This window comes from Arvicola amphibius, chromosome 7 (assembly GCF_903992535.2).
Source record: "Arvicola amphibius chromosome 7, mArvAmp1.2, whole genome shotgun sequence".
In the NCBI taxonomy this organism is placed as follows: Eukaryota; Metazoa; Chordata; class Mammalia; order Rodentia; family Cricetidae; genus Arvicola; species Arvicola amphibius.
In genome coordinates this window covers 105,290,996-105,318,725 of record NC_052053.1, presented here as the reverse complement: position 1 = coordinate 105,318,725, position 27,730 = coordinate 105,290,996, and the positions used below count along the sequence as shown (strand labels likewise).

General features: G+C 39.6%; 1 protein-coding gene across 1 annotated transcript in view; it reads left to right on the top strand.

Annotated features, from left to right (window-relative positions):
• The window catches only part of Mnat1 (MNAT1 component of CDK activating kinase), a 136,560-nt gene that overhangs the window by 4,745 nt on the left and 104,085 nt on the right, over positions 1-27,730 (top strand). The window lies entirely within an intron of this gene.

Here is a 27,730-nt window from a genome sequence, read left to right as displayed (position 1 = left end):
AGAACAGTGATGCACATAAAGTTAAAAAAGAAAGAATAAAATCATTTACACATTTCTAATTGAGGCATGAAAGTGGCTTTATGTTATTCTTTTAAATAATCTACTTGTTATAAAGTACTATTTGTTGCTAGACAGTGGTGGCTCACACCTTTAATCCCAGCATTGGAAGGTAGAGGCGGGCGAATCTCTGTGGGTTTGAGGCCTTCCTGGTCTACAGAGTGAGTTCTGGGACAGCCAGAGCTGCTACACTGAAAAACCCTGGCTTGTAAAACCAAACAAAAAGTACTATTTGTTAAAGAAATAATAAACAGAAACTTGCCATATTGACATGTGTGGTGCACATCTTCAATTCCAAAACTTGGGAGTCAGAGGCAGGTGCATCTCTATGACTTTTTTTTTTCAATGTAGTCTTGGCTGTGCTGATCTAAACTGATAGAGAGCCACCTGCCTCTGCCTCCCAAGTTCTGTGATTAAAGGCATACACCACCATACACGACCTGATCTCTGTAAATTTGAGGCCAGTCTGGTCTACCTAGAGAGTTCCAGGCTAGCCAGGGCTATTTAGTGAGACCCAAAAAGAAGAAGAAACAAGAGCTTGAAATCCTACAACCAAAGGAAAAGGGCCTTTGATTAGTGGATACATCTTAAATTGATGAAGGTAAGCACCAAGTAACAAAATGTTTGGTGGTTTCAAATGCATAAATGATGTATAAGTCAGCCATTGAGGAAAGAGGAGGAGAAAGCCTGATGTGGCTTAGTGAGGAAATTTGTACAGAAGTACGAGCTACAGTGTACTGTTTATTTTATTAGCAGGATTGACAGGAAGCTGGACGACCTGCTAATTAGAAATTGGGAGGGTCTTCGAAGTCTGGCCTGTGCTCCACACCCACCCTTCTTTTCAGACAGGGAAACGAAAGCCCATTCCAATCTTTTGTGTGTACATTTGATAGGGATTATTCAATTACATTTTAATCATGTTTGCTACATAAGATTCTATGAAGGTTGCATTCTGTACTTTTCTATGTTTAAAATGAAAATAGCGTGAGATGAAAACACTATATTATCAAAGTAAGTTTCATCTACTTAGAACATTTCTCTCTTTACATTTTGTTTTTTAGGATGTTAGTTTAAACAAAAAAGAAACATTGCCAAAACTTTAAATGTTCAGGCATGGTTTTGTGGGCTATTGCTGCATTTTGCCACATCTTTATCCTTGGCTTATGATATACTAACAGTGTCAGTATTTATTTTATAATTAAAATTAGATAACAAGAATGCTAAATGAATTTTATCACTTTTGAGAAGTAATTTCAATACCTTCACTTTTTGTATTTCATTTTCATGTTGTGTCAAGAGATATACTTTGTGTACAGATATTATATATGTGCAAATATGTATATGAATTCTCTATAAATGGGAAAGACAATGTAACGTTTAATGAACTTCAGTAGAAATGCTTTGGAGTGTTAGATTTTTGTTTAACTAAGTTGAAACATGTAAAAAACAAGAATTATTTTGAGATGAAGGCAAATGAATATATATCCCCTTTTTTTAGACACAAATATAGTGGCTACATCATTGAAAATTAATGAGGGCTCCATCAATATGGTGCAGTGTCTCTGCACTGTGGGTTCATATATATTTCATGAGCCTGCTATTCTACTTCCAGGTATCTGAAGCAAACTGCGTCTGACATTAATTCTGATTTACTTGTAAACAACTCATCCCATTTAAATATAAATGCTTTGAAATCTACCAGTATTCAATATAGTTTCTTCATAAGTAATCCAGTAGTATTTACTTTGTTGCCATAGCTAAGTTGTTTTTAAACAAACAATCCTCAGTTTTTAGTGTTGTTTCAGATTTTGCTAAGTAGGTCATGTTTAATTGATATTTTAAAAAGGATTACTGGGGCTGGACAGTTGGCTCAGTGGTTAAGAACATTTGTTGTTCTTGCAAAGGACCAGTGTTCAGTTCTCACCACCCTCTCAGGCACAATATGCATGTGGTGTACAGACATACATGCTCACCAAACACTTGTGCACATAAAATAACAAAATAAATACATCTAAAAAATTATTGCTGAAGGGTGTTGGTGGCTTATCAACTTTAATACCAGCACTTGGGTGGCAGAGGCAGGTGAATTTTTATGAGCCTAGTCTATATAGCAAGTTCTAGGACAGCCAGAGTTATGCCTAAAAAATAAGAAAAAAATCAGTGAATATGGTGTTAATAAATACAAATTCCATATCCATACTTACCTTAATGCAAATTGATGGCAAAGGGAGCTGCACTTGACACTAATAAGCAAATACACACACACACACACACACACACACACACACACACACACACACAGCGTGCGCTCACCTGAGGCCACACGAGACTTCGCTCCATCGCACTCCACTTTGTGCTCTTGAGAGGAGTCTCTTGCTGGCCTGAAGCAAGGCTGGTGACTGGCTAGTCCCAGCAGTCCTGTGTTCCCCCCAGGGCAGGTAGCTGCACCTCACTTTTTACGTGGGTGCTGGTAGTTTGAACTCAGTTCCTTCTTCTTGTGCTGTTGAGCCATCTTCCCAGCCCTTATTGGAGATATTGGGCAATATTTTTTAAAAACTAATTTATTTGTTGAGACATGGTGTTAGGAATGGCAGCTTAGCCCTGAACTCACCATGAAGCTATGGAAGACTTTGATCTTCTGTTCCTCTTGCCTCTACCTGTCTAGGGCTAAGATTTCAGGGATGCACCACCACACCCCATTTACCTGGTGCTGAGGGGTTTGTGCATGTCAGGCAAGGGCTGTCAGCTGAGCTGCATCCCAGTGCCGGTAACATTTTAAAGACAAAAAGATTTGTTCCTTAGCTGGGCATGGTGGCCTGTACCTGTCATCTCGGCCCCGGGAAGGCTGGAGCAGGAGGATAGCAGATTGTAGGCCATCCTGAATTACATAGCAAGACTTTGTCTCACACAGGAGAAGAAAAGAATACTTGCTTAAGGTAATTTAAGTATATTTTAAAAATCTAAAATATATTTCGAAATAGATTTTTTCTGCATTATTTAGATTATGAATGTCTTGTTTATATTTCAGTTACTCATTAATGTTTAATTCCTTTTGGAGGTTAATGCAAAAAGCAATCTAATCTATATAATGTGCTGCAATTAAATGCAAAATCATATACTTTATAGTGGGAATCCCGTCGATGATAGCAATCATCATGACTAGGGTAAATTTAGTGCTTCTAACTTTTCTTTGGAAAGTACATTGCATTTCTTATTTATTTCATGTGTTTTGGTTTTATATTATTTGAAAAGAGAATGAAAATTACATCATACGTTATGTGAAGAAGTTAGTGTATAATAAACTAGGAACTAATGAAAACATGGTCCAAGCAGATTTATTGCTATGGTGTTTCATGAAAGAGTCCCAAGAATAGATAAGCTCCAGAGTTTTTTTCTTCCTAGGCACTGAAGTTGGGGTGTGGGTGTAAGCACCTGTTCTAGCACTGTAATGTATCCTCACTTAACTTATTCATTTCTCTTACACAATGTTCGCCATGTTGAAGCTGGTGCATGGCAGCTGATGTTCTTTGGACACACAGTGCACTATGTGTTGTGATGAGTGTTTGGAGTGGTGCTGTCAGCTTCCAGTGTCACAGAACATAGAGTGTTTGCAGTAGTGGAAGATTAAATACACTGAGGATTATTGGTCATCCCATATAACCACAGGTAGCAATTTCTGTACTTGAATATCTTTGTGTATACATGAGTTAAAAGGATACATTTCTTTCTTCCTTTCTTTCTTCTCCCTCCCTCCCTCCTTCCTTCTTTCCTTTTTTTCATGACAGTAACATACTTTGTAGCCCAGACTGGCCTGGAATTCACGATGTCACACAGGTTGGCCTTGAACTTGAAGTAGTTCTCCTGTCTTAAGTCTCTTGAGTGCTTGGATTACAGGTGTGCACTACCACACTTGGATTTTGTTTATTTCCTTACTATGGTAATGGAACCTAGAGCCTTCAACATGCAAGGTAATGCAGCTCTCATTAAGCCACATTATCAACCCCAATAGACTGTATATTTCTTCTTTCCATTCCCTTCCTTCCCTCCCTCCCTTCTTCCCTCCCTCCCTCCCTCCTTCTCTCCTTCCCTCCCTTATTTCCTGCTGCAGGTTTGTGCTGTGTAGCCTCAGTTAGTCTGGAACTTGTTATCATCTCAGCTCACCCTTCCAAGTGTTGAGGTTACAGGTTCTCATCACTGCACCTGCCTTCAGTAGGGTATATTTCTAGAAGCAGGTGCATATTTATAGTTTTGGTAAAAGCTACCATTTTTCTTTTCTTTTTCTCAATTTTATTAAGATATAATAAAAACACATATTTAAAGTATATAGTTTAATCTGTTTTGAAATATGCATACATGTTTGAAACCATCATCATCATATTATTATTATTATTATTATTTTTTGGTTTTTCGAGACAGGGTTTCTCTGTGGCTTTGGAGCCAGTCCTGGAACTAGTTCTGTAGACCAGGCTGGTCTCGAACTCACGGAGATCCACCTGCCTCTGCCTCCCGAGTGCTGGGATTAAAGGCGTGCGCCACCATCGCCCGGCTCATCATATTATTTTTATCACCTGATAAAATTTTCTGTGTCACCAGCTGGTGATGGCAAATGTTTTTAATCCCAGTATTCTAGAGACAGAGGCAGGCAAATCTCTTGAGTTCGAGGCCATTCTGGTTTACATAATGAGTTCTGGGACAGTCAGGGCTGTTACACAGAGGGAAACTTTGTCTCAAAAACCAAAACAAAATGAAACAGAAAAACAAAAAATAATAAAGTTCCTATATCTAACTGGGTATGGTGGTGCATGTCTTCAATCCTAGTCTTGGGAGGTAGAGGCAAGTGGTGAGTTCAAAGCTAGACTGGTCAACGTAGTGAGTTCTGGGCCAGCCAGGGCTACTTAGTAAGACCCTATCTTAAAAAATAATGAGCCAGGTGGTGGTGGTGCACACCCTTAATCCCAGCACTTTCAAGGCAGAGGCAGGTGGATCTCTGTGAGTTTAAGGCCAGCCTAGTCTACAGAGCTAGTTCTGGGACAGGCTCCAAAGTTACAAAGAGAAATCCTGTCTCGGGGGTAAAATATAGAAAAAAACCTTTTATCTTTCTTCCTTCTGTTCCTTCATCCACCCCCATCTTCAGTTAACAATTGCTTTGATTTCTTCCATAATAGATTATGACCCTATGTAAATTACAGTAAAAGCAAGCCAGAGTCTGAACTCTGTAGCAGCAGCTGGTTTCTCTGCACTGCAGACTGGCATCCATCACATACCACATTGTATGTATATACCGCATTATGTACCACACTTTGCATACCCATTTACCAGCTGATAGATGTCTGGTCTGCTTCTGGTTGTCTATGTCTAGGGTTTTCTGAACTTCTTTGTAGAAGTCTTTCTGTTTTTTTCCTCTTGTGTGAATATTAAGAGACTGACTAGGTTATGCAATATGCATGTTTAATTTTTAAAATTTTATAGTTTTGAATTTCATGATTAAGTTTGTGAGCCATTTTGACTTAAATTTTACATATTGTGTAAGGTTAGGTTTTCCCCTCTGCAAGAATGTCTAGTTGACCTAGAACCATCTATTACTGAAATGACTCCTCTTTCCCTATTAGTTTTAAAAAATATTTTAGAAAGCAGTTGAGCAATGCAGTGCAGTGGTACAGGCCTGGAATTCCAGCTCTAGATAGGCAGAGGCAGGAAGTTCATAAGTTCCAGGTCAGGTAGCCTGGGATACATAGGGAGGTTCAGGCCAGCCTGGGCTATATACTTAAGGAACACCCTTTCAGAAAGAAACAAATGGGGGGATGGGGAGTAATTAGTTAAGTATGGGTCTGTTTCTGAGTCCTCTTCTTATTGATTATATGTGACTTTGTCAGTATACCCAAGTTGCTTTGATTACCAAAATGTAGTAAATCTCGGAATCAGGCACTGTAATTCTTTTTTTTAAAAAAATATTTATTTATTTATTATGTGTACAATATTCTGTCTGCGTGTATGCCTGAAGGCCAGAAGAGGGCACCAGACCTCATTGCAGATGGTTGTGAGCCACCATGTGGTTGCTGGGAATTGAACTCAGGACCTTTGGAAGAGCAGACAATGCTCTTAACCGCTGAGCCATCTCTCCAGCCCCGCACTGTAATTCTTTTAACCTTTTTGTTTGTTTTTTTCTAGACAGGGTTTTTCTGTGCAGCTTGGAGTCTGTCCTGGAATTCACTCTGTAGACCAGGCTGGCCTCAAACTCACAGAGATCCACCTGCCTCTGCCTCCCGAGTATGGGGATCAAAGGCGAGCACCACCACAGCCTGAGTTCTTTTAACCTTTTTGTTACAAAAGTTTCTTTGATTATTCCATGCCCTTAGAATTTACTTATAAAATTTGAACCATTTTACTAACTTAAAAAAAAAAAAGCCTGCTAGAGAGTTGATTGGGATTTTTTTAAATGTGGGAAAGCTGCCATTTAAAAAAATACTGATCATACTAACCTATGAAGGTGATAATATCCTCTCATTATTTAAGTCTTTACTTTGAGACAGCAGTGGTTGGTAGTTTCAATATAGCAGTCTCAGCTGTCTTTCATTTATTACATTTGTTCAGAGGAAGTTTTTGGTTCTACTTTTTTAAAAAAAATTTTAGATATGTGCTACCAATATAAAAATTAACTTTTCTATACTAATTTTATATACTTTGGTCTTGATAAATTCATTCCAGCAGTTGGCCTGTAGACTTCCTTAGGACTTTCAATGTAAAGTAGTCGTACCATTTGTAAATATGAAAAGTTTGTTTTATGGTGTCATATCCTAGGCTGGTTTCAATTTTCTGTATAGTTGAAGATAATATCAAAATTTTGAATTTCTTGTCTCCATTTTGCATGTCCTGGGATTACAGGTGTGTGGCACTGTGTAGGCCATTATTTAATATTAACACAAAGTACAAAAAAAAATATTAACACAAAGTACAACTGTAGGCAAAGTTTCTCTGTGTCTAGGCAGCCGCTCCCAAATAACCTTCAGAGACTATAAATGCTTGGCCCATAGCTTAGGCTTGTCTCCAACCAACTCTTACAGCTTAAATTAACCCATTTCTATAATCTATGTGCTGCCCTGAGGCTTGTCTACTTCATCTATGAACTTCCCATGGTACTTCTTTTGCATTTGGCTCATGACTCCTCAGACTCTGCCCTTCTTCTTCCCAGCATCCTCTGTCTGGCTGTCCAGCCTATACCTCCTGCCTAGCTACTGGCAAGTCAGCTATTTTATTAATCCAATCAGAAGGCACCTTGGCAAAAACACATCTTCACAGTGTACAAAAAGATTATTCCATAACATACGACCTCTAGCATGGTGCCAAATATAGGTGGTAAAAATGGGTATTATGTTCTTTATCTTTGGGATGGGGGTGAAACGAAATCTTTTACCATTAAGTATGACATTAGTTGGAGGTTACTGGTGCTGTAATCAGCCTTCACATTTGCTTGTGTACTATTAGCAGGCCTGGGACAATCTGCACTTGCTTTTTCTCCACTGAGTTGCCTGCCTCATGGTGGGTTTCCCCAGGCTAAGTCCCCAACATGGAAACAGTTGCTTTTATTTTTCCTTCGATTTATTTATTCTATGTGTATAAATGTTTTTGCCTGCATGGGTGTACACCATTTGCATGCCTGTGGATGGTTGTGAGCTATCATGTGGGTGTTAAGAACTGAACCTGGGTCCTCTGCAAGAACAGCAAGTGCTTTTAGTAGCTCAGCCATTTTCTAGCCCTGCAACTCTGTTTTGAAAAGCCTAATATTGGAGGTCAGCTCTATATATTCATTCATATATATGTATATAATTATTTAAATGTATATGTTTTGATCACCTGTCCTTACAAGTCATATTTCTTTTTCTTGATGATCCTTATTGGATAGTTATTTTTCCTTCTGTCAACATCCAAACATCCAGGGTCTCTTGAATTTTTGAAGATGTGTATTTTCTTCAAATCTTTCAGAGACCTTCAGAATATAGCATTTAAAATATTTAAGGACTTAGGAATTTTCATGACAGTGAGACACATCTGCCCTACGTTGGGTGCCAGATGAAGAAGGATGCTAAAAAAGAAATCCCAAACTAGCTCAGAATTGAGTATAATAAAAGGTTATTTATTTACGGGTAAACTCAGATCCTCTGCTGGAACAGGGAACAGTAACCAGATCTTGCAGCCAGAAAAGAGGCCGGATGCATACTTTACATAGGCATATATAGTATAAGAGGCCACGCCCAAGTAAGTGGGTAACTTAAAGGCTACTGGGAGTAGGAGTTCCTACAGCACTGCTTTTATTTTTTTAAGATTATAATATAATGATTATGTAATATAATAATTACATAATTTCCCCCTTCCCTTTCCTCCCTCCAAATCCTTCCATAACCCCCCTTGTTCTCTTCCAAATTCATGGTTCCCTTTTTCATTAATAGTTGTTACATGCATATATGTATATGTAGAGACATATATATCCCCAACATAGTCTGCTAAGTCCATATAATGTTACTTGTATGCATGTTTTCAGGACTGACCATTTGGTATGGTCTTTCCGGGGAAGACTGTTTCTCCCATTTTCAGCATTCCTGAGTTGCCTGTAGTTCTTTGTATAGGGTTGAGGCTTCTTGGACTTTCCTGTCCACGTTGACGTGTCTACAGTTGTCATCCTTGTTTAACCCATGTTTGGGAAGTCATGTTGGTGAAACTTTTGACTTTCTTGGGAAACAAAATCACGTAGCAAACTCCCTGATTATTCTTCTTAAAACTTTTCTGCCCCCTTTTCTGTAGTGTTCCTTGGAACTTAGGTTTTGGGAGTCATTTTGTAGATTGTATATTGGGATTGAACTTCACAACTCTGCATTTTCGGAGTTTTGAAGATTATTAATGTTTTGATTAGAAAGTATAAGTATATACATAAAAGTATAACAGGGTTTCTCAGTGTAACCCTGGCTGTCCTGGAACTAACTCTGTAGATCAGGCTGACCTCGAACTCTTAGAGATCTGCCTGCTTCTGCCTCCTGAGTGCTGGGATTAAAGGCGTGTGCCACCACCATCCAGCAACTGTGGAGTCTTTAGGAGCAGTGCCTTTCAGGCAGAATTAGACCACAGGGAGGGGATTTGAGGTTTCATAGCCTGGACCTACTTCTTGTTGCTGCTCTGCTTCCTGAATGGGAATGCAATGTGACCAGCCAGTTTCTGCACCTGATACTGTGACTTCCCTGCTGGTCAATGCCTTCCCCTCCACGGGCTCTTTTCCTCTGGAATAGTAAACCAAAAACCCAATCCATACCAAACCAAGCCACCTTTCTCCCTGAGGATTTGTTTTGTTGTTTGGGTCAGGGTGTTTTGTCAGAGCAGCAGAACAGAAACTCATACTCCCTCCTTTGCCTTCCAGGTTTTCTGTTGCCATTGCTTTAACAGTGCTATAATATTTAGATTCCGGCATGCAGAGATTCAATTGAGGGATGAAAGCAGACAAGGGTGAGTAGGTGTACTCAGCCGGAAGGACTAAAGTTGAGATCAAGCATAAAAAACAAGCTCACCAGGCGGTGGTGGCGTACGCCTTTAATCCCAGCACTTGGGAAGCAGAGGCAGGCAGATCTCTGTGAGTTCGAGGCCAGCCTGGTCTACAAGAGCTAGTTCCAGGACAGGCTCCAAAGCTACAGAGAAACCCTGTCTCAACACCCCCCCCCCCCCCCGCCAAAAAAAGGAATCAAACTTCATTTTCACGGCGATTTTCAGCAGTTCTTAGTGCAGGGGACACAATTCAAAGAGGGTTTCTTGAAGGGGGTCACACACCAGTTTTCAAGAGGTACTTTTTTTTTTTTTTTTGGTTTTTTCGAGACAGGGCTTTCCTGTAGTTTCTAGAGCTTGTCCTGGAACTAGCTCTTGTAGACCAGGCTGGCCTCAAACTCAGATATCCACCTGCCTCTGCCTCCCGAGTGCTGGGATTAAAGGCGTGTGCCACCACCGCCCGGCCAAGAGATACATTCTGTAGTGTTAAAGTCTCCATGTGGATCAAGCCAAGGCAAGTGGTAGACCTGGTTCAGGTACCCAGCTCCCAACACCAGCCTTTTTAAAAATATTTTTATCATAAACTGGGTAAGGTGGCAAATGCCTTTAATCCCAGTGGATCTCTGAGTTCGAGGCCAGTCTGGTCTATAGAGTGGAGTTCCAGGACAGCCACGGTTATACAGACAGACCCTGCCTGGAAAAAGAGCCAAAAAAAAATTCTTTCTACTAAGATAAAATGATTTATTGCAGGTATCCTTAAATCTTGGCTGTATAATCAGGCACAAGTTAAGTATATTAGAATTTTAAGTAATGCGGCTTTATGCATAACAGTTTTCTAATCAGTGACTGAATGATAAAATCATATCTTTAGCTCAAATTCATACTTTTCTGGGCATAGATTGTGCCTCATGATCTACTTACTTAATTTAGACAATGAAGCTAAGTGTATTTTAAGAGTGGGAAAGAGTCCCTGTACAAAAGTTTTCCACACACTAGATTCTAGGAATAGTCCTCTTCAGATTGTCTTCTGGGGGTGCCCTGTTGTTTGATTGACCTTCATATCCTAGTACCAAATACAAGTTTGAGTTTCATCGAAGTCACACCTTTCAGAATAAACCTGAAGTAGGAACTCTTTGGGGCTGGAGCTATATAGCTCAGTGTAACAGCACTTGACTCATATGCCCTGGGTTTGTTCTCTGACACCAACACTACACAGACAGACAAACATACACACACACAAGCACACCCATAGACACACAGACACACAGAGATGTACACACAGACATATAGATACACAGTCACATGGACAGATGCACAGACACGGACAAACACACATACACACAAAGAGGAATAGATTTCTTAGTAAAAACTAATCACTTTACTAACTGAGGAAGAGAGTTAGTGCCTCCTGCTTTAAGAAGGTCTCTTTTTCAGGTTAATAAATTGTTTAATTAATGGATGAATTAATTTAGTGTTTGTGCACATGTATGTGGGTACACATGTGCTGCTTATTTTCCAGTATGAATAGATATTTTAAGTTCTTAGCTTTTTGTGTTGGAAGAGATCTCAGAGAGTTTCCATTCCATGCTTTTATTTTATAGATAAATAAACTAGGTAACCACGGCATTAAGTGATTGGTCAAAATCTCTGGTCTGAAGCATTGTGTATGTTTGAATCCACTGAGACTTAACGATAGGGACGTAATGCTGTCTGGCTTCAACATTACTTGGCAAACTCCCAATTTATTAATGTGTTCTGTATCTTGTGCTTTCATATGTCATTTAATAATCAAGTAGTGAAAACTCAGAATTTACGGTGAGTTGTAATTGAGCAGTCATTTTTCTAGACCTATCATTATCTGTAATTTAGAAACACAATGACCAGGAAGCAGTATTAGTGTAAGCATAGTTTAATAAGTTCATATTAATCCACCCAGTAAAGCATAACATTTTAACATACCTTTCAGAGCCACAGTGATGGGAAAAATGATGGAATTGCTTATTGTCAAAACAAAAAGTGCTTTGGAGATGGCTCCTTAGGAAGCTGCTCTGCTGCATGTAAACTAGTTTGACTTAAGCACCGAGAGATACAGTCACATGGGCTTATCTATCAGTGGCATCTGTTGACTGTCTGGCTTTACATTTAATGCAGGTGTTGGTGAGTTATGATTCTCAACTTGTCACTTGGCGAGGCAAATAGTTACTCTGTAGTTATACACAGTATTATCCTCGAAGACTTGCCTTTTAATGCAGGGATACCCAACTTGCTCTTCTAGTCTAACATAATAGCTGTGTCATGCCATGCATTTTATCTACTGTATATATGGTAAATGAATATTTACATGTAAATATCATTGATAGCAATAATCCTGAAGTCCAACATAGAGAACAAACACCAAACACTTACGTTGTCCAGTGTTGTGGAAAGCCTCCTTGCCTAGAGCATCCATTAGTCTGAAGTGTGCCACTCTCTTTTTCCTCATTTACAACTTTACATTTATGGCTGCAGTAACGTGGCCCTTTGCTAGGGAAGCTCTGTTGTCAGTCTGTCAGGTAGCAGAGCTAATTGTCTCTTAACTCTACCCTGTCTGCCAGCTGTCAAGCAGGCTAGTAAATAGATAAAGCTTATCACAAGAGGTTAGGAGTTAATGGTCTGCTTCGTTTGGAACCCAGACTCTTGATCACTTGTTTTATGTTGAGTGTGAGGAGGACATGAACTGCTGAGAGGGAAGAAGGTTTGAGATAGATTTAGGAGGTGGTTGAGATGTGCTGATTTTAGAACTCTGAGACTAAGGAATAGTGTGACATGGCTTGTCACATTTGGTTAGGTCTTTTTATATAGCCCAGGCTTGACTCATACTCTTGGCAGTTATCTTGCCTCAGCTTCCCAGATGCTAGATTTACAGATATATGCCACCATTCCCTGATCACATTTAGAATTTTGGTAGTTATGCGAAAAATGAAAATTTGAAGATTTAGTAAAAGTCTTTCTGGAATAGGGCTGATAAGATATAGGTAGATGAACAAGCAAATCAATTAGCAGCCATGGTCAGTGAAATAATATCCCAGCCGGTCATAGAAAGAGGTGTAACTAGGAGTGAATATAATTAGAGAATGAAAGTATAAGTTGTGACAGAGATCTGATCATCTAGATAAGAGGGGACACCAAGGGGTAAAGGATTGGCAGTGCTGGCTCAGAAAGACTTAGGCAGAGTTTGGAATGTAACCTAGCAGGCTGGTGGTTCTCCAGTATTGGAGAAGATAATGGCAACAAGATGTTTAAACAATTAGGAACTATGGTGATTTCCTAAAATGATAACGGAAAAAGATACAGTCAGAATTTCCTTGCTCGAGGCTGCTGTTTCTGATTCCTCTGAATAGCTTGCTGATCTTTTGTGCTTCAGTTTTGAACTTTTACTTTTTTTTCTATTTTCTTTCTTTTTTGCTTTTTTTCTTTGGTTTTTTAAGACAGGGTTTCTCTGTGTAGCCTTGGCTGTCCTGGAACTCATTTTATAGACCAGCTGGCTTTGAACTCATGTAGATCTGTTTGTCTCTGCCTCCCAAATGCTGGAACTAAAGTTGTATGCTACCATGCCCAGCTGAACTTTTAATTTTTAATGTGATTATGATTCTAGGAGAGATTGGAGGTAGCCTTAATTAAGTGTACAATTCTTAAAATCTGTCTCCAAAATTTAGACTTGTAGTCTGAAAAATATATAGAATCCTGACATGTAAAAGTAAAAGGTTGTGAGCCACCATGTGGTTGCTGGGAATTGAACTCAGGACCTCAGGAAGAGCAGTCAGTGCTCTTAACCTCTGAGCCATCTCTCCATCCCACTTAAATGCTTTTTAAAAATGGATTTAATTTCCAATTTTTGGTTTTATTATCTTAAACTTTTTACATTAGTTGTGTGTTTGAGTATGGGTGAATGTACATGTCCCATGCATACATGTGGAGGTCAGAGGACAATTTGTAAGAATTGGTTTTCTCCTTCAATCATGTGGGTTTCAGGGTTGAATTCAGGTCATTGTTAGGCAGCTAGCACCCATTAAACTGCTGAGCTATCTTGTTGACCCTATTTTTTAAATTTCTTATTTTTAGTACATGTTTGTATGTATGTAAATGAATGCACATTGTAGAAGGAGCAGTGGGCTGCGTCCTGCCACCCGGCTAGCTTTACGCCCGAAATAACAACACGCAAACTGTATTTATTTAAACACTGCTTGACCCATTAGTTTTAGCCTCTTATTGGTTAATTCTCACATCTTCCTTAACCCATATTTAGTAATCTGTATAGCACCACGGGGTGGTCGCGTACCAGGAGAGATCTTAACCTGCGTCTGTCTTGGAGAGGAGAAGCATGGCAACTGCCTATGGCGACTGCCTGAAGCGTCTGCCTTCTCTCTCCCAGCATCCTGTTCTGTCTACTCCACCCACCCATGTTCTGACCTATTGGGCTAAGCAGTTTCTTTATTAATTAACCAATGAAAGTCCTCCATCAGCACATGGATGCACATACTGTGGAGATCAGAGGCTGATGTCAAAATATCTTCCCCAATCACTCTGTGTTTTGAGACAGAGTGTTCTTGAACCCGGTGCTTCCTGATTGGCTAGATTGGCTGACTAGTAAACCTCGCTTGCCTTTGCTTCTTTTGGCACATGGGTGTTGGGCATAAAAACCCAGGTCCTTATGCCTGTATGGCAGATACATTATTTTAGCCTAATAATATTCTAAAAAGACAATGTAATTAATATAATAGGAGTTCATTGCTTAAATAATCCATACTACTTCCTCTTCCTCTCATTTTCAGTGCCTTGTTTCCCAAAATCTTTTTGAGAAATGCATATATATAGGACAAACAGTAGGTGAGTGAATATTTAATGCTAATTATTATATGATTTTAGATTTATTCCATGGGAGTTTTATTAATATAGTTTAATAATCTTATTATTAAAAACAGTGACCTGGGTAGATATTTGTGAGGACTTCATATATAATAGAAAACTTGAAACAAAATGAGAGAAAAGATATTCTTTTTTGCTCGTTTTTGCTTTTTGAGACAGGTTTCTCTGTATAGCCCTGGCTGTCCTGAAACTCACTCTGTAGCTCAGACTGGCCTCAAACTCACAGAGATCTGCCTGCCTTTGCCTCTAGTGCTGGAATTGAAGGCTTGTGCCACCAACACACAGCTAAGAATAAATATTCTTTAAGAACTAGGAGGGCTGGGACTATACCTCAGTTGGTAGAGTGCTTGCCTGCCATGTACAAGGCCCTAGGTTTAATCTCAGGCCACCAACATAAAATAAACAACCAAAACAAAATGAGAAAAGTGGGCAAGGCTTATGCCTTGTATCTTAGCACTTGAAAGCTGGGACTGGTAGATGTAAGTTTAAACCTGGGCTACACTCAATATGTTAGTGAGTTCCGGGTCATTCTGCGCTATAGTATGAGGGGCCCTGTTTTAACTTTCCTTACCTTGGAAAAATTAAAAAGTAGTAAGGTAATATGAAGGAAATATGTTTAGTAGTAAAAACTGTTTCTAAGTAAATCAAGTTTCCAAGCTTCTGTTTTAATGTGTAAGATTGTGTTCAGAGCATTGTTTCTTTTAGATGAACATTTAAAATACAGCAACAGATCAGGGCAATGGTTTCCATATGCTCTGGAGGTGTTAACAGTGCACGTTTAGATTGGAAATGCAATATAACCTGCACTCCGTTTTGGAAGGGGAGTAAAAGAGCATGTCACGGTAATATTTACAAGTAACCCTGTGCTTCGTGGATTTGTAACTTCAGTTTTATGAGTTTCTGGAAGCTGCAAATCATTCCTCCACAAAGCGTAGTCTGACATGTGTGCTCTGTCTGGCCCAGTGTTTCCTCCACTACGTTCTGTTTATCCCTATGGACTCTCTCTTTTAGGTAACCTATATTGGTAGGGAGAATTCAGCCCAACTTGCAGCTCAGTTTGAAGAGATTTAAGTTATCTAAAACAACAAGGATGATTGGGGAAGTAAATAAAAGCCAAGCAGTAATTTTATCACTGAGACCCTTTAGGTTTTCCTAGTCATCTTGAAGGCAGGGACAATTGATGTTTAATACTGTGTGGTGTGTGTGTGTATACGTGTGTCATATGCTTGCTTGCATGAGGAGGGACCCAGATGTTTGTGCTGCTGTGTGTTACATGGATGCTAGATGTTGATGCTGAGTGTCGCCACTGCTCCCTACTGTATATATTGAGACAGGGTCTCAGTTGAGCCCAGAGCTTGCTGACTCAACTGCTTAGCTAGTCAGCTTGCTCTAGGAGTCCTGTGTCTCTCCTTCCCACACACTGCATTGCAGGGCTGCTGCCTCCATGCCCGGCTGACTTTTATGGGCATGGTCTGAACTCAGGTCCTCACAACTGCTCAGCAGGTGCTTTACCCACTGAGCAGCTCCCCAGCCTCCTCTTTGGTTGATTTAAAAGCCTTGCTTTGCTTATTAAAATGTTGTCATGGTCTTTATAATTAGTGTGACCTTCAGAAATACAAGGGAAAATTGCAGTCGTTTTCAAGATATGTCTATGCAGGGTTTTTGTAACCTTTTGAAGTAACAAATTTATTAAAAAAGTTGGGACCAGAAGGGAAATAGAACATCCTAGGACGGTTTTGAAAAGTACTACTATTCCTGAAATGTTTGTGTCACAGTAATGGTACTGAAGGTTTTATATTTATTGACTCATTTAGCATTTTTATTTATTTATCTATTTATTTATTTATTTATTTATTTATTTATTATGTATACAACATTCTGTCTGTGTGTATGCCTGCAGGCCAGAAGAGGGCACCAGACCCCATTACAGATGGTTGTGAGCCACCATGTGGTTGCTGGGAATTGAACTCAGGACCTTTGGAAGAGCAGGCAGTGCTCTTAACCTCTGAGCCATCTCTCCAGCCCCTCATTTAGCATTTTTAAAAAGGGTTTATTTATATTTATTATTATTATTTTGACACTTTTTCCCTTTTATTGAAAATAGATTTTTTTCCTCACATATATATCCTGATTATGGTTTTCCCTTCCTTTACCCCCAGTTCTTCCCACCTCCCTTCACATCTGGATCTACTTCTTTTCTCTGCCTCATTAGAAAACAAGTAGGCTTCTAAGGGATAATAATAAAATAAAATATAATATAATACATTAAAATATAACAAAGCAGCAATAACTAACTTATTAGAGTTGGACAAGATAGACAAAGAAGTGGAAAAGAGCCCAAGAGAAGGCACAAGAATCAGAGACTCACTTGTTTGCACACTCAGGAATCCTATAAAACACTAAACTGGAAGCCATGATATAGGGATAGAGGAGTTAAGGCCCTGTATATGCTGCTTCAGTCTCTGTGAGTTCATATGAGCTTTGTTAGAGAGCATTGTTCTCTTGGTGTCCTCCATCCCCTCTGGCTCCTATACTCTTTTCTCTTTCACTTGCACAGGTTTCCTGAGTTCTGAAGAGAGGGATTTGATGAAGATATTCCAAGGTCTATCACTCTTTATGTGATGTCTGACTGTGAGTCTCTATATTTGTTCCCATCTGTTGCAGGAGGAAGCTCTTCTGATGATGGCTAAAGAAGGCACAATGTATGTCTATAGCAGGATGTATTAGGAGTCATTTTATCACTACTTTTTTGTTTGTTTGTTTTAGAACAGTAGTATTTCTTTTAACCCTAGGTCTCTGGGCTATCAAGTTTCTGTTCTTGGTCACCCAAACAGTGTTGGGTATGGGTTCCATGTCATGGGCTTTAAGTCAAATCACATACTGGTTGGTTACTGTAATCAGAGACTATTCATTTGTTTTCCAGCCACCCAGACCAGAATAATCACATAGAAACTATTTACAACACTGTTTGGCCAATAGCTTAGGAATATTCCTAGCTAGCTCTTACATCTTACATCTTAAATTAACCCCTTTCTTCCTTCCTTCCTTCCTTCCTTCCTTCCTTCCTTCTTTCTTTCTTTCTTTCTTTCTTTCTTTTTTTGTTTTTTCTAGGCAGGGTTTCTCTGTAGCTTTTGGAGCCTGTCCTGGAACTAGCTCTTGTAGACCTGGCTGGCCTCGAACTCACAGAGATCCGCCTGCCTCTGCCTCCCAAGTGCTGGGATTAAAGGATGTACATGAACCCAGATACAGGCATTTGATTTGATGTTATGTACTTTTGCATACTTATAAGACTTTTAACATTTTCAAATGCTATTTTAAAAATTCATTTATTTATTTGAGACAAGTTCTCATGTAGCCCAGGTTGGCCTTGAATTTGCCATAACTAAGGCTGGCCCTGTATTCTGTCTCCTATTTTCTCCTGAATACTAGAAATACAAGTATGTGCTGTTATCCTTAGCCTTTTAATTTTTAAATAGGATTTTTATTTTATTTTATTTTGAGACACATTCTCACTATGTAGCAGTTGGCTGCCCTAGAACCTGCTATGTAGACCAGGATGGCTTAGAACTCAGAGAAATAAATCCACATGCCTCTACCTCCTGAATGTTTAGATTAATGATGTGTGCCTCCATGCTGGGCTATGTAAGAATTTTTAAAATTGCTGTGGTTTAACCTGTCTTCTCCCTGCCAGTCTCATTCCAGAGCATATATGGGGAAAGACTTATGGTTCTCTCCACATCTATGTTTCCGGCTTTGTTGGCAATACAATCTGTTTCTGTGTCATCAGGTATCTGCAGGAAATAAAACCTCTTGACTCTGTAAGAGGTTTCAGTCCATGGCTACTGGGTTCTGAGCTGAAGCCTGTGGTAGCATAGCAGCACATCATGGGAGGGGTACATAGTGGAGACCTTTTTATTCCTGGTGGCCAAGAAGCTTAGAGAGGCACTTGGGAGATGACTCAGTGGTAAAGTGCTTGCCATCACAACATGAAGACCCGAAGTTCTCTCATTAGGCCCCACCCCTAAAGGCTCTTTGACTTTTCAGTAGCACCGTGGGCTGAGGACAAATGCCTTTAATATATAGGCCTTTGCAGGACATTCGAGATTTAACCACAACATGAGCCTAACCTGCTGACAAGTGTGCTGGTTTTTGTTCTTTGTAGAATCCAGAATCACTATTCAGTCTTACTATGCCCCATAGCCTCAGTGAGTGGGTGCAAACCTATGAATAATGATTATGAACACAATGTGAATTGACTTAGACTGCTGCTCCTTCCCCCTTGTTAGGATGAAGCATACATAGTAAGAGTCCTGACTCAAGTCTAGCTCACAGTCGGTTTCTGTTCTTACCTGGTAGGCATTTAATCGGTTCCTAGATGTGTAGTTTCATAGACATACATGGTACTGGCAGAAGCCTTTAGTTGGCCTTAATAGGGAAAGTCAAGGTAAAACATAAAACTGTGCCTTCCCTGTTCTGCAGAGTGCAGCTGTTCATGTAGTCTGAGTTTAACACGTTCATTGGGTGTAGATTTGGTTTTCTGTCCACAGCCAGTACTGCTTTCTGAGCATTTACAGTTTTTGATTCACCATTGTGGGATCTTGAGTATTATACTGTTTCTTGCCAAGAGTCCTACTTTATACTGAGGCAATGAGCCTCAGTTCATGAATCTCTTGACCCAACTCACTGCTTCTCTATCCACAATCCTCTGATTTATATAGATTGATATAGAAGTTAAATTTTTGTCTCATAAATATCAGCTGAAAACCAGGCTTGGTGACACACATCTGTAATCCAGCACTCAAAGGCAGAAGCAGATGGCGAGTTTAAAGAAATCCTGGGTTAAGCAGCAAGGCTTTCTCAAAAACAGAAAAAAAAAAAAAACCCAACAAAAAACAAAACACACACACACACACACACACAATTTCTTTTGAGGTGTCTGATTGAAGGTAATTTTCTACAAGAGTTGATAGCATCTTTCAGTATCTTTTTATATCTTGAATATGTGACCTTTCTATGGATGACTAATTGGGTGTCCTGAGCAAATACAATACATGGGTCCTTGAACACAGGGATCAGAGTAGGTGCTCTCACTTGGTAACTTTAGGCTATTTGAGTTTAGTGGGATATTTCCTATCAGAGGAAACAGACACAGTGAGGGCTTCTTTAGGACATGCCTGTTATCTAGTCACATGGGGCTCCTTGTGCTGAAAGGTTACTAGGGAAGCAAAGGAGTCACCATGCTAGCAGTAGTATTTGACTTTCTTCAAAAAGTCAGGGTTCAGGGAAGAATATGCCTGGCACGCAAGGGAGCCACTGGAATGTCCCCTGGTGCTCCCAAACCTATTACTATGCTAACCATACAAGTGTAGCAGCCACAGCCTGCAAAGGCTGTGGAACCAGGCGTTAGGGCTTTTAGAGATAAGGGTTTGGGTAAACATAATAGCAAGTTGCCATGCCAGCAGCTGTTGGCAGAGGATGAGGGGACTCTAGAGTGGGATGATGCCAGTAATGGCCAGGAATGGACTGCAGCATCAAGGCTGTAGTTTTTCCTCTCTTGAAAAAGTTTCCTGTGGAAAAAAGAAAGACTCCTTAATGAGCTGTCCTAGCTATAAAGGGATCCTTTTCTAAGAGACAAGTATTTTTTGGATGGTTTATTGAATCAGCCACTCATTTTTCTACAGCATTTTATGATTGATTTGTAGAATCCATATATAGTCTGAATAATTGACATACTATGGAAAAATTGCCTTGCTTTTGTGGCAAGGCTTTCACTAGTATTGTACCCACCCTTTCATATAGAAGCTAAATTTGTATAAAATGAAAATTATCGGTCTTTTTATATGATTTAAAAATTTTAAGTTACCTTTAGAAAGTTCCTGCCCCAGTGTCATAATTATGTCTTCCAATAATCTCATAAAAATATAAAGTTTTCTCTTTTATCTATTTGTTCACATGAAATTTATTTTTTGTATGCAGATATTTTCCCTCATCTAGAAAGCCAGTAGTGTCTCAAGCATTTAGTGAGAAGTATTCGTTTGCATATTGGTTATAATGCTATGTCATTCCTATGTCAAAATCTCAGGTATGCATGAGTCTTTGTGTGTGTGTGTGTGTGTGTGTGTGTGTGTGTGTGTGTGTGTGTGTGTGTTACACAGTCTCATATAGCCCAGGTTATCCTGGAGTTCACCATATGAACATATGTCGTCCAGGTTGGTGCTGAACTCACAATCTTCCTGTCTTAGCCTTCTATGTGATGGGATTATAGGCATGAGCCATCTTGCCAGACTTTTCTTATGCGTTTTAAACTTCTTTGGTGTGTGCTGATATTTTGATGGTAAATGAATCCATGTACATCTTCCTGGAATGTCAATTTTACCTAAGAAAAAATTTAATAATTGATACCTATTTGAAGGTGTTTTTCAATTTAAAAAGGACCATTATAGAGACAAGTAAAGTTTTCTTTTTTTAACAAGTAAAGTTTTCATGATTTTTTAAAAGATAAAATATCATATTTTGTAGAAATGTTGACCTGAGGGAGGTTTGGGAAAACATTTGAGGCTTGTCCTCAGTCTTTTTGCATATACATTCTAGTTTTTCAGAGTATCATTGGAAAAGACTATGACTACCTACAGGAACTTTCTTTTTTTAAAATATTCTTTTTATTGTTGTATTTCTAAATTGAGAGCATAATGGCTCTTATTTTTGCTGTGCTTTATGCTTTGTAATTTGAAATGTCAGTATTTTGTGCTTTAAGTCCATTAGCTTTCTCAAGACCCAGCTCAAATTAGCCTATTTCTTCCGGATACTTTTATATTTATGATTCTTGCTACTAGTGTGCCTTTGTTTTTTTTTCTTTTTTGGTTTTTCGAGACAGGGTTTCTCTGTGGCTTTGGAGCCTGTCCTGGAACTAGCTCTTGTAGACCAGGCTGGTCTCAAACTCACAGAGATCCGCCTGCCTCTGCCTCCCAAGTGCTGGGATTAAAGGCGTGCACCACCACCGCCCGGCTACTAGTGTGCCTTTGAACTCTGGTCCCGATTGGTTCCTTGAGTGATTGTTGTCATAGCTAATGTTCTCTGAGAGCATATTAAGTACCTGGTGCATTTCTGAACCTGTAACCTATGGAAAACCTATGGAAAGTTGAGTTAGCATGACAGAGGTAAGGTTGCCTGGGTGCAGGGTAATAATCAAAAGATACCCCTGCTGCAAGCTAATATAGAGCAGGACCCTATCTCAAAACCTGCCTTCTGCTGGCCCACAGCTCTGGTAGTCCTTTCTGGGTGTTTTCCTTCTTTGTTAAGAATGAGCTTTTCTTTATTTCCTCCTGAATTTGAGATCTTCCTGTCTCAACTTCTTGAGTGCTAGGTTACATTTGACACCATAAGCCCCTCCCTCTCTCCCTTCCCTCCTTCACCATCCCCCCCTCTTTCTCTCTTTCTCTCTCTTTAAAAGGATCTTGATATATTTCTAAACTTAAATTCCTGAACTAAGTGATCCTCCTGCATCGGCCTCCAAAGCAGATGAGACTATAAGCACATGCCTCCACCTCTATCTGTAAAATTTCAAGATGAAAACAAAATTCAGAACTGGTCATAGTAAATCATGTCTAATAATCCCAGGAATTGGGTGGGAGGCTGAGGCAAGAGGATTGCCATGAGGTCAGCCTGGACTACATAATGAATTCAAGACCAGCCTAGATTAGAGAGTGAGACACTGTCTTAAAAACCTCCCACATAAAATGAATAAATATAAATAAATTACAACCATTTTAAAATGAAGAATTCCGTGCAGTTTATATATTTATGTATTGTGCACGTATAACCTCTCTAACTCTAAAACCTTTGTAGCACCACCGAAAGAAACCCTTTATCTGTTAAGCAGTTAGTTTTTATCCCCGTTTCTAGTAACTACCAGTCTGTTTCTTGCCTATTCTATATCTCACACAAAGCAGGATTGTGTAATATGTGGCCTTTTGTAAATTCTTACTCCTTTCACTTGGCATATGTTTTCTCAGGTTCTTTCTCTGCTTGAATGATTCAATTGTGTTTACATACCACAATTTGTTCTTCTGTTAATCTGTTGGCAGACATTTGGGTTCTGTCTTCCTTTTGGTTGTTGTGAACACTGCTGTTTGTGAACATGCTTGCACATGCATTTGTTTGAGCACCTGTTTGGGGGTTTATAATCAGGAGTAGAATTGCATAGTCACGTAATAAATCCTATTCAACTTCTTGAGGAACCACAAGCTCTTTCCCATAACAGGTGAACTCATTTACATCTACACTGGTAAAGAATGTTCAAGGGATTGGATTTCTCTATGTTCTTGCTGACACTTGTACTTTTTAAAATTATAGTCATCCTTGTACGAATAAAATGATGTTACAGTTAAATTTGTGTTTTCTCTAATGACTAATCATAGGCATTTTTTCATGTACCTTTGGTGGTTTGTCATTTTGGATTTTGGTGTTTTTATGATCTATCTTTTTGTTCCTGATCTGTAGGGTTTCTTCATCTGTTCTGAACATCAGACCTTTATCTTTGCCCTTTGCATTTTGTAGATTGTCATTTTACTTCTTAGTAATATCCTCTACTGCACAAATTCTTTCTTTTTCTTTTTGAGATAGAGTTTCTGTGTAGTCCCGCCTGTCTTGGAACTTGTTCTGTAGACTAGGCTGGCCTCAATGTCAGAGAACTGCCTACTGATGCTGCTATTAAAGTGGTGTGCCACCACACCTAGCTCCTGTGTAAATACTTTAAAAAACAAAGAAAAGACTTACAAGAATGTATGTGTGTCATGTGTATAGGTGGCTGCAGAGGCCAGGAGATTACTTGAGATCTCCTGGAACTGTGAGATAGCTGATGTGGTTGCTGGGAACTGATCTCCAGTCCTTTCGAAGAGCAGCAAGTGCTCTTATTGCTGAGTCATCTCTCCAACCCCTACTGTACCAATTCTTAAAAGTTTGATAAAATTCAGATGGTCTCTCTTTTTCTTTTGTTGCTATTTGGTGCCTTGGGGAATAATCTCTGATCACAGCCATTGGCTTACCTTCTGTGTTTTGCTAGTGTTCAGTTTAGCTGTTCTATTTCTGTTATTAATGTGTTTTAAGTGAATTTTTTTTGGTTTTTCGAGACAGGGTTTCTCTGCAGCTTTAGAGCCTGTCCAGGCTGGTCTCGAACTCACAGAGATCCTCCTGCCTCTGCCTCCCGAGTGCTGGGATTAAAGGCGTGCGCCACCACCGCCCAGCTTAAGTGAATTTTTTTAACATGGTCTACTCAGTCACTTGCATGTGGGTTTAGTTTTGGTTTTAAAAGTAATTAATATAAAATAATCCAATAAAAATAGGGTACAGACCTAAACAGAGAACTCTTAACAGACAAATCTCAACTGTCTGAAAGATACATAAGAAAATGCTCAACATCCTTAGCCATCAGAGAAATGCAAATCAAAACAGCTTTGAGATTCCATCATTCATCTGTCAGAATGGCCAAGATCAAAAATACTGATGGCAGCTTATTCTGGAGAGGATGTGAGGTAAAGGGAATATTACTCCATTGCTGGTGGGAGTGCAAGCTGGTACAGCCCCTTTGGAGATCAGTGTGGTGATTTCTCAGAAAATTAGGAAACAACCTTCCTCAAGACCCAGCAATACCACTTTTGGGCACATACCCAAATGATGCTCAATTGTACCACAAGGACTACAAGGACATGTGTTCAACTATGTTCATAGCAGCATTGTTTGTCATAGTCAGAACCTGGAGACAACCTAAATGCCCCTTGACCAAAGAATGGATAAAGAAAATGTGGTACATTTACACAATGGAGTACTACACAGCAGAAAAAAAACCGAAATTTGCAGGCAAATGGATGGATCTAGAAAACATCATATTGAGTGAGGTAACCCAGACCCAGAAAGACAAATATCATATGTACTCACTCATAAGTAGCTTTTACATATAAAGCTAAGAGAAGCCAGCCTACAATTCACAATCCCAGAGAACCCAGACATCAGTGAGGACCTTAAGGGAGACATACATGGATCTAAACTACATGGGACATAGAAAAAGACAAGCTCTCCTAAGTAAATTTGGAGCATTGGGGTCATGGGAGAGAGTAGAAGCGGAAAGGGGAGTGGAGAAAAGTGTATAGTGCTATAAAAACAATAAAAAAAGAAAAAGTAATTAATACGTTTTTGGGGAGGGGGGTCAGAAACTTTTGCTTTCAGCATAACTGGCACAAGCGGGCATTTTCTCTGTGTTTCTGTTTGGTAAAAGCTTGGGTTGACTAGGGCTGGGAGCAGGAGAAACTAGATGCTGCACTAATGAAGCCAAAGAAAGCCGGACTAGGAAGGGACCAACAGGGTTGTCGACCAACAGAGCAGGTAGAAGGTTTTCAGGTAGGGTTTACTCTGCAAACCTGCTTATTATAGAAGCTCATCTAATATAAAGCCCTAGGTTTCCCTAGAGGTCACCATGTAGCCCCAGTAGGCAGGAGAGGTCACCATACTCCTGCCTCAGCCTCCCAAGTTCTAGAATTTACAGATGTGGGCTCTACCCCTGGCCTCAGTTTTTTCATGAAATAAAATAAAATCTGACAACAAATGTCAGAGGGGAAAGGGAAGGGTGTCATCCTGGTCTTTAAAAAAAGAAAAGAAAAACGTTAAGTATGTCTTTGGAAGTGTATATAATACTGATGATTTAGACCTTTTCAGCAACTTTTCTTGTGTTTTGTAAAATTTAAGATTTTGTTTGAAAGAATTCCCAGGATTATCACAGCACATACTGCTGACCTGTTGGTTCTGCTGCCAGAGAAATACAACTGGCAATTATCAACCTTTCTTATGTTCTTTTCATGTGTCTAGTTTCCATATCTGTAGTCTATAAATACATAGGAAAAGATGTGCCCACATAAACAAAATCAGCAGGTTGTTAGAAGCAAGATGTGGAGAAGAATGAATTAAAGCTTTGTTTTTCTGTGTATACCTCATGTTGTTTAAACATTAAGGGTATTTGATATTCTTTTTTCAGGTAAACTCAGAGAAAGAAAGGCTGGGGATGTAGTTCAGACAATGTGCTTAGCATGCTCAGAGCCCTGGTTTCAGTCCTGAGCCCCCAAATAACTTAAGTAAATAAGCAAATAGATAGATTAAAATAAAAAAATAGGGTAAGAAAATTCTAATGTCACTTGTTGGGACTGGAGAGATGTTTTAGTGGTCAAAATCACGCAGTAGACTTGGGTTCAGTTCCCAGCCATACAGTCTCAGAACTGTTCACGACTGCAGCCACCTTGTTACTTCTTTGTTGGAGCAGCAGCATGGAGCTGTTGGGGTGTGCAGAGACCCTGCAGGGTCTCTTTGTTGATATAAGATGGTGTCTTGCTGTCTTACAAGCTGATCTTAGCATCTCTTAAAGAAGGAATCCCATTAAAGAGAAGAGTTCCTTTCCAATCCCTGCCCTTTCCAACTGAAGACTTATGGGAAGTTGTGGGCCCTACCCCAAATTTCACTATCCAAGAAGTTAGGAGAGCTGACCTAGCCATCCTCTGTCACCCGGCAGCTGGTGTGGTTGATTCAGAGTGGATCGTCTACGTGAGTGAAGCTTGGTGAGCAGTGTTCTCCCTTGGATTTCTCATGGTGCAAGCTCTGGTGGTTCCTTCCTTCTGCTTCAGCACTCTGGAAGTTTTGTTTCTACAACCTGTGGGATATTATTCTTTTAGCATCCTTCCCTTATAAACTGAGTTTTCAGTTTCTTTGCAAGACTGAAAGGGGAAATGTCAGTTTTCGTGACTGTGGTCCTCAGGTCCTCTTTAAACCCAGGCTACTGGTGGAAAATTCCCCTGCCTGTGTCCAATGGTGGCACTGCTTGAAAATCCCTTATCTGACATACTTGACACTAGAAGAGTTTCAGAGTTTTAATTTTTAAAAGTTCTTTAATATTTGCACACTGTGAATTATCTTGGGGATGAGAGTCAAGGATTTTGTTTATGTTTTGGTTTGAGACAGGGTTTCTCTGTGTAACAGCCCAGGGTGTTTTGTAACTCATTTTGTAGACCAGGCTGGCCTTGAACTCAAAGAGATTCACCTGTCTCTGCCTTCCGAGTGCTACGAGTAAAGCCCAGCGAGATTCAAGTTTTCTTACAAAAAATATATAATTCTATTTTTTTGAGGCAGAATCTCATAATATAGCTGAGACTGACCTCAAATTTGTTAAATAGCTAAGGATGGCATTGAGTTTCTGGTTCTTCTTGACTTCCTGAGTGCTGGGTTTCATAGCATGCACTGCCACAGCTGGTTGAGATTCATGCTTAAACACTACATCTATTTGTTTCTTATGTATACAAAACCCAAACATGGTTTTATGTAATGTTTTTAGTAATTTAGTGTATGAAACAGTTTTATGATGTGGAATTTTTCTGCTCAGTGTCATGGTAACATTATAACATTTCAATTTTCAGAACATTCTAGTCTTTGGGGTGTGTGTGTGCGTGTGTGTCTGTGTGTGTATTTTGGCCAGAGGCCAATGTTGGGTGTCTTCTTCAAATGTTTTTCACCTTATGTTTTGAAACGAGGTCTCTCACGGAATGTGGGGCTCATAGGTTGTCAGGCCGTTTTGCTAGTGAGGGTCAGAGAATCCGCCTTGGTTTCATCCTCCTCGGTATTGTGACTACAGTAGCACTCCACCACACCCCGCCTGCGTGTGGGCACCGGGAGTCCAAACCCATGTCCTCATGCTTACACAGCAAGCACCTTATGACTGAGCCATCTCTCCAGTCCTGTTTTGGGGTTCTGAATTGGGATGCTCAGTTTATTATAAAGAGACTTGACAGTGCATTGGGAAGATTTTTATTCCCCATTTCCTCTGTTTTCCTCCCCTGAATCTTCTTAGTCCTCTCTCAATTTAGTCACCTTTGACATTTCTATAACTAGTATCTTTTCAGTTATCTGTGTCTGAAAAGGAATTGCCAAATAAAGGTTATATTCCAAAGTTTTATTTTTATAAAATTATAAGTAGCCATGAAATTTTTATCTCCCATCTTCAAGTCTTTCCCTGATGGTCAGATTGTTTAAGCTTGTAGATTTGAAGACTACCTTAAATGCTATGTTTTCTGTCATTTAAAATGTGTTTACTTTTGAGAATTTCATACATTGAATACCATATTTGCATCATTTCATCCCGTCCTCTCCCTGCTCTAATTCTTACTGTCTCCATCGGCCCCTCCACACCCCTGGCCTCTTCTTGTTTCACTCCTAT